Consider the following 8,425-nt stretch of genomic DNA (forward strand, 5'->3'; position numbering starts at 1 on the left):
GCCTAGATCCACAGTTGAGTTGATGGGTAGGCATGCTGGTGGGATTGAAAACCGGAGCTATAAGACTCAAGATGTTAGGAACTATCTCCGCACTAAAAGACAGCGTGCCTTAACATATGGTGAAGCAGATAGTTTGATAAAGTACTTTGTTACCCAAACTAGGAACAACCCATCTTTCACGTACTCATTTCAGCTGGATAGTGAAGAACAAATAACTAACACATTTTGGGCTGATCCAAAGATGATCATTGACTACACACAATTTGGAGATGTAGTCAGCCTTTGACACTACATTTCGCACCAACAAAGAGTGTAGGCCGTTTGGATTGTTTGCTGGATTCAATCATCATAGAGGGCGCATCGTATTCGGGGCCGCACTTTTATATGACGAGACAATGGAATCTTTCAAATGGTTGTTTAAGGTATTTGTTGAAGCACATGGTGGAAAGAAGCCCTATAACTATCTTCACGGACCAAGACAAAGCTATAGCTAGAGCATTAAAAGAAATATGGCCTCAAACATGGCACGGATTGTGTACTTGGCACTTAATGCATAATGGCATTACTCATTTGGGTCATATGATGAAAGATTGCTCTCATTTTCTTACAAATTTAACGAAATGCATATACGAATACGATGTGGAAGATGAATTCGAGATAGCATGGTATAATTTGCTGAATGAGTATGATGTTAAGGATAATGAATGGTTGCAGCGCATATATGGGCTTAAAAGTCAATGGGCGAAGTGCTACATGAAAAACACATTGACAATAGGCATTCGAAGTACACAGCTCAGTGAGAGTCTATACAATGACTTGAAGGACTATTTGAAGTCAACTTTGGATGTTGTGCTATTTTTTAAACACTTTGAGAGAGTTCTTAACCAGAAGCGTAGTAATGAATTAAAAGCTGAATTTGATGCACGAAACAAGATGCCATGACTTGCAAATTCAATGTCTATTGTACAGAAACAAGTTGGGGAACTCTACACTCCTGTTAGTTTTCAGTTATTTCAAGAGGAATACAATTGGATGACTGTTTGCACCATTATAAGTCGAACTGATGGAAATCCCTACATTTATTTTTGGGTTGGAATTTATGAAGCAGACTGTGAGTATAAAGTATGTTGTGACCCACTTTAAGGAATTATAGCATGCTCTTGCATGAAATTTGAGACTGATGGTATTATGTGTTGCCATTGTTTGAAAGTTTTGGATGTGTTAGACATAAAGCGTATTCCTGAATACTATATTTTGAAGAGATGGACACGAGGAGCAACAAATATGGTGGTCAATGACAGTAGGGGGAAAGAAGTTGAACAAGATGTCAACTTGGACTGTACGCAACGGTAGAGGCGTATTTGTCATGAACGTATTTAAATAGAATTAGAAGCTTCAAATACAGTTGAGGGATACGAGTTGGTGAAGGATACTGCAAATGAATTAACGTTGAAGCTTGGTAATATTGGAAACCCAGTTGATCGCCCTGATATGCCAATATTGCCTGATTTCTCCGATGACGTATACGATGGATTACGTTTGAAGCATAAAGAGAAAAGTAAAAAAGGCGGTAGATGGTTAAAGAGTTGGGTTGAAAAACAAGGGAAAAAAAAAGTGGAGGCCCAAGTAACAGTCAACGATTACAAGAACAACAACCAACTCTTGCACCAACTCCTACACAACTGATGGATAACACATATCCCAGTTGCATGCCACTTATGGTGAGTAGGTTTAGTTTGCTATGTTGTTTGCTGCATTTTTTATTTTTCTTATTCAATATGGATTACCCTAATATTCAATGTCACTTACAGGATTCTATTTCCCATATATCATCTCAAGCATCTGCAGCTCATCAATCATTGGATGAAGATTATATTTAGATTCAGCTAATGAGGACTTCTTTTTTTACTATTAAGTTCAGTTAATGTGATGGCTTTTTTTTTGTGCTATTAAAACACACAGTTTCATTAGATCTTTATTTTTGTGCTTAAGTGGCTGTAGTCCAGGATTCTAAGTATTTTTATTGATTTTTAGCCTTTAATGTACTAACAATCTTTTTTCGTAGGTAAGGAGTCTTTAGCTCAAAATGGTAGAGCAACTGGGCTAGTGCCCAGGTTATGGTGGTTTGAATCTATCAAGACTTTGAAAAGTGAATGAATGTGTTTTACGTTAACTATTTCTGCTGTCATGTGCTTGTACTGGTTTTTCCAATTGCTGAACTTTATTTTTTTTTATTTCTGGTAATGCACTGGTTGTCTTACATTATGATTTGTTAATTTGCATGTTTTAATGGTTGATTAGTTGATTGATTAGATTTGGTTTTGCTTTCTTTGTTGACTTGCATGTTTTATGATTTGTTAACTTGCAGCTTGGTTTGTTCTGTCTCTGCTACTACTCAGTCTTTGAGTCCTAGCTATTTGGGCATGGTTCTTGAATGGTCTTGTTTTCATTTTGGGATTAGTACCTAGTGCTAGAATTTAGTATCTTGAAATTGACAAGTTGATCTCAAAAGGACGAAGTTGTTGATGTCTCATTGTTTGGTGTTCCTTTTCTTTCTGCCAGTTTCAGCTGTGCATAACCCCAATTTGGGAACTTAATGGTGCATATTGCATTTTGGTTTTCCATTGTATTTCCCTTAGTATAATGTGATGGTTGGGTTTCTAATATTTGAACATCAAATTGTCAGATCTGGCCAGTATGCTGGTCGAAGGGTCTATCTAATGGGGTGAACAACATATTAAAATCTGAGAAGAATCCTAGGGTCAGATTCTGAGTTATGAGAAAATCATACTGAGTGTAGGACACTCAAGAATAGAACCCCTTAATTAGGAATTGATCTCAGAAGCAGCCAGCCAGCCAGAAAAGATGTTTCAAAGCAGTCAATATGCTGTAATATCAGTAATAGAAGCATAAACAAGTAACTAAAATCAGAAATCTACCAAGTATGCTAGAACTAGGATACCTATGAATTCGATAGAGCAGTAAGAATCTGAAACCATAAATTAAATTAGTATCTACTTATCATATTCCTTATACTGAATCGAGTAGTAATGTTTGTACAGGCAGAAGAACTTGCAGCAGCTCTTGCAGCAAGTAAGGGACAACCTGCTCATGCTGATACAACAATTGATGGGGTAAGGGGATCTCATGGTTATATTACTTACCATTGTTATTAATGTTAGGCATGATGTGAATCATCTGACTTAACTTTGATGCCAGGACTTTCAGCCTCAAGAACATGCATTCCTTTAATAAAACAAGTGTAAATAAATAATGGGATATGTTAACATTCATGAAAAAAATTATAAAATTCAGCTCTCATCATTCGTGAGTACTTGAAATGAATCCAGCCATATTAAAAGGAAGCATATTTGGGTAAAGGGAACAGTTGAGGGGAGAAATGAATCCCTTATCTGTGGGGATTGGGGTTCTACCTGGGTGGGAATTGTCTCAATAGACCAAGATACCTCTACTGTATTTTGGAAAACAACATTCAAACTTTGATTTGATAAATTTAAGGTTGTTATTCAAAATTTTGTGCTACATTTCAGTAAGATAATAGTGCAACAATAGTTCCAGAATAGAAGAACCAAGTACACCCAAACAGAGAAATAAATCAGCTTATGGAGGAAATGATAACTTGGCATAGCTGATCAGGTTAGCCTACTTTTCTGTTTGAGTTTTCTTCCTTAACAGTAGAATATGTCTGCAGAAATTCTTAGCAAAAATAGTTCTAGTATTGGCTGTGCGCAGACAAGGCCTAGTGCTGCTAGGAAAATAGAACAGAAAATTAAACTCTGTAGAATAAATCACAAATCTGGAGATCAAATAATCAGAAGCCTATATTTCAAATTTAAGCCAATTCTGATCAGTATTCAGTGAGATATGGAAGTAGAAGCCATATGGAATGTGGGTGAAACAGGGGTGTGCTGCATATGTAAGTAGAGGTGTTTCCTCCTACTGTTTACCTTCAATAGAAGGTGATGCATCTGGATCACTTATTCTAGGTGAGGATTCTTCTATTTACAAGAATTCCACTCCCATCTCTTACACTAAAATGGTTCCAAATCCACAGCTTTCAACCTTCTATCTACTCAACCTTACTAATATTAACATTGGTGGGGTAGCTTTACAAGCTCCAGGGTAGACATAAATGAATCAAGTAAAACAACCTCTAGCTTCCATCGATCTCTGGTTCATTCATTTCTTAAAATAAGTGATTGATACAGAGACCAAAGAAGGCACAAAGCAATGTAGATTGGAGGCTTGAAGAGGCTTGAAGGCTGGTTGTCTTCCAAACTACAAACCAGAAACGGCTCCAAAGCCTCAAAACTGCATTACTGCTAAGCCTGCTGCCACCATTGGCACAGAAATTACATATCCCAGTATTTAAATTTTCTTAGCTAGTTCTTTCCTGTTGAATAATTTCTTTATTTATTTTTCTCTTTAATTATTATCATGCTTAATACTATTAGCCTATGTACTGTAGGTATCCGTACTTGTTACCCTGCCTTACCATATCAATCTTCTCAGGCTGTGTATTTATTGTTTGCTTCTGGCTTCCAGTAAGTTGCCTTGCCATATCCTCTTATTACATTTAGTCTTCTATGCATTTTTTCCCCTCATATGGTAATCCGTTTGATGCATAGAAATAGAAAGAAAGAAATGATTTTTGAAAACAAGGCTCATGCTTCTCTCATTAAATAATGATTTCTTTTTCAATTCTTTGTTCTCTCTGATTTTCTTTCTTCACCCCTTTTATAGTACAGCAACAGAGTTCATGCTCTATTTAGTCCTCTTAATTTCATGCTTCATATATCCATACTACCTTTTAATGGCATATCTGTAGTTTTGTTTTTCTCTGACTTTCTCTATTTTGGAATGATAACTAATTACTTCTGTATTGGCTTTTATTTGATACCTTGAAAATATTTGATTATTGTTGTAGGAAACTTTGCATAGGCATCCGAATGAAATCACTTAAAAAAGAAATTATAATTAAGCAGGAATTAATTCAATTGTTATTAGAGACTGCAAGCAGCTCCACTCAATCAGGTGAGAAGAAAAGGCATCTCGAGCATCTTATTCCTTAAACAATCTGTACTTATCTCACACATTACATCTTTGGCCCTTCTCTTTCAAATTTCAATCACTTTGTACAGTAGAGTAAAAAGCTCTTCGTTCTTGAGAATCACTACAACTTCTTGGGACTGTCTGTCTCTACACATGGGTTAATTAGGAACATAAGGGTCAGGAGAGAGGAGCTTAAGGTTGTGGTGTGGTGGCCAAGTTTGACCTTAAAAGCTCTTCTGTAGTTCCTGCAATCTTATTATGTGTACCATATATCTTCCATAAACCTGATCACTGCATTCATAGATACAAACACAACACACCTGCTCACGTGGTTCTCTCAATTAAAGAATCCATGCATGAATGGGTATTCCTGGTAGGTAGGTGGGTATATATAGAGTCTAATAGACATGCATTATATAGACACTAGACACAGTCCCGCAAGGAATCTCTCCACCAATCTCTTACACACACAACCAATGAAGTGATCCGATGACTCCCATTACTCTACACTGTTGTATCCGGGGTGGGCTTATCCATTCCCAACTCTAATAGCTTCAAATGGATAAGGGTTTGATGACATTAATGGATGTTTCATGCCTTGGGTTTAGAAATTGTTTTACTTGGATAATGATTACTTATAAACAATTGGGAACAAAGTACACAGCTCCTTAATCACAGTTGTTCATAACCTATTATAAAAGGACAAGTGATTTTATAACTTGTATAGTAATACATATTATAAATGTACAAGTAAATAACTTTGCATAATCATTAATGTAACTATAATCTTTGAGGGTAGACCATGAGGGCATGACAACAGTAAGGTGGACCACTTAAAAAAAAAAAAAAACACAACTCTTGGAAAACCAGCAGAAGGACATGACAGTAGTAAGGTAGAACATAGTTGTTCACTTTCAAAGTCTTGGTGGATTCGAACCACCATAACCTAGGCATTAACCCAGGTGTTCTACCATTTTGAGCTAAAGACTTCTTACCTACAAAAAAGATTGTTAGTACATTATAGTAACAAGGAAATAATCATAATAATAACCCCACATATGGTTGGCAATGACGGAACCAACTTCATTAATGAAATAGTAGTTCTATTTACACGGATGTTACATAAAAGACATAGCACGAAAGAATTAACACTCAAATACACAGGAAGATGGTTAAACCATAATAATGGTTGAGCAATGACTGATCCACTACTACTTGGTTCCGCACATTTGGACTATAGGGTGGTTGACGAATAGCAGAGATGACCCGTGTGTTCCTATTAACACTTTCATTTGAATGACTTGCTCCTGTGTCTATAGTGTCTATGCAGTCCCTCAACGTTGGGTCCAACCAAATGAAAGAGGCCGGATGTTTTTCACCTAACGAACATCTGTAAAATCGTCGTCCAGGGTTCTTCAACGTTCGACAAGTCCGGATGACCATCACCCCTTCACCACAGCTACACATCCGCTGTTGTGCATCCATTTCTTCGTAAAATGCAATACCCCTAAGAGAAGCTTACATAAAAAGGGCTCCAACAGTGAAAAAAAAAATATGATTGATATGGATATTTGATGGACAATATACTCTACAGAGTATGTAATGCTTAAATTAACATGATATAAGAGAAGATGCCAAAAGGAAACCATTAAAAAAAAATTCAAGGCAAAAAGCAAACATCAATGTATGGTTTATAGAATGTCCTTTATATGTCATATGTCACTGATAAGTGGATAAGAACAACCCTTTTCCCTAATATTTCAACATTCAAAACCACAGAGCAACTTGGTGCAGAGTACAATGTAAATACTTCAAAAAAATTTCAACTTCAGAAATAGCGAGTCGAGTAAGGAACAGAGACAGAGAGACAGCAAGCAAATAAAAATATTAAAATTGAAATTTTATTAAACAGAAAACCTAATATTTCAGCATTGAAAACCACAGAGCAACTTGGTTCAGAGTACAATGTAAATACTTCAAAAAAAAATTCAATTTCAGAGACAGCGAGTTGAGCGAGGAACAGAAATAGAGAGACAACAAACAAATAATAATATTGAAATTGAAATTTTATTGAACAGAAAACCTAATATTTCAGCATTCAAAACCACATAGCAACTTGTTTCATAGTACAATGTAAATACTTCAAAAAAATTTCAATTTCAGAGATAACAAGTCGAGCAAGGGACAGAGAAAGAGAGACAGCAATCAAATAAAAATATTGAAATTAAAATTTTATTGAACAGAAAACCTAATATTTTAGCATTCAAAACCACAGAGCAATTTGGTTCAAAGTACAATGTAAAAGAGAGAGAGAAGTTTGCAAAGACATTAACATTAACATGAAAGAGAAGGCTGTTCATTCTTCGTTGAGTATTTCATACCTTTGCAAAGAGCGCTTCATAACACAAGGAGAGAGTGAGTCGAGTGAGAAACAGAGAGAGAGAGAGAGAGAGAGAGGAGTCAAGCGATGAAGAGTCGACAGAGAGGAAGAGTCGAGCAAGAGGAGAGAGTCGAGAGAGGGAGGGAGAGTTGATAGAGATAGTTAGGGCAGAACCAAATCGTAACAAGAGAGGGAAAAACTCACCTTTTATTTCAAACCATATGAACCAAACCGGTTTGCTATGATACGGTTTGGTTCCAAAAAGACTCATCACTGATTTAAGGTTTTATCAGTTGCATAAGATCTGGACCGTTGCATTGGTATTTGACACGTCACTCTCTGAAGGGGGTATTTCACAGAATTGTACCAGATTAGAATTGCATACGATTTTTGTCCCTATCATAATGATCAAAACTCACCTCATCTCCGTATAGAGTGTGATACTTCGGGACATGATGTCCATAGGGTGCATGTCCTTAACCTCTACCTCTATTCCCCATTATGTCATAAGAATCAGAGATATTGTCATGGTTTCCCCCTTCAGGATTGGGGATCTCCACTCTAGGTCTAGTTCCTTGAATATCACTTCCTTGCTACCCATCTGGGTTTCAAATGAGACTTAGACATTTTGGTCAAGGTTCCGGAGATTACCAACTTGTGCTTCCCGGTTTGCTCTTACTAGCAATCAACTTTGTTTGTGTAGCCCTACACAATTCTTGGTTGGCTTGGAGGGTCCTTAAGGTTTCTTCATTCTGTGAAGTAATCGAGCCATTATTCAGGTGAGATTGGGATGCTAAAAGGGGTAGACATTACTTGAAATCTGAAATTCTTGCCTCTTCCAATCATAAAGCAATTCTGCTTTGTACTGCATAAAATAGAAAGCCTGACTCTAGACCATTCCGGTTTCAAGCATTTTGGCAATTGGAGCCTTCCTTCGATGATCAAGTACAATCTATTTGGCAAGACTCTTTT

The 8,425-nt window shown here is 36.7% G+C and overlaps 1 long non-coding RNA gene across 1 annotated transcript; it reads left to right on the forward strand.

The window, feature by feature from the left end:
* The first annotated feature begins 3,922 nt into the window (after nt 1-3,922).
* LOC122061195 lies at nt 3,923-5,194 on the forward strand. Its single transcript, XR_006134583.1, has 2 exons — nt 3,923-4,565; nt 4,949-5,194. It is a non-coding gene; the product is annotated as an uncharacterized LOC122061195 (long non-coding RNA).
* The last annotated feature ends 3,231 nt before the right edge of the window (nt 5,195-8,425 follow it).

The sequence above is a fragment of the Macadamia integrifolia genome, chromosome 14 (genome assembly GCF_013358625.1).
Source record: "Macadamia integrifolia cultivar HAES 741 chromosome 14, SCU_Mint_v3, whole genome shotgun sequence".
Taxonomy (NCBI): domain Eukaryota; kingdom Viridiplantae; phylum Streptophyta; class Magnoliopsida; order Proteales; family Proteaceae; genus Macadamia; species Macadamia integrifolia.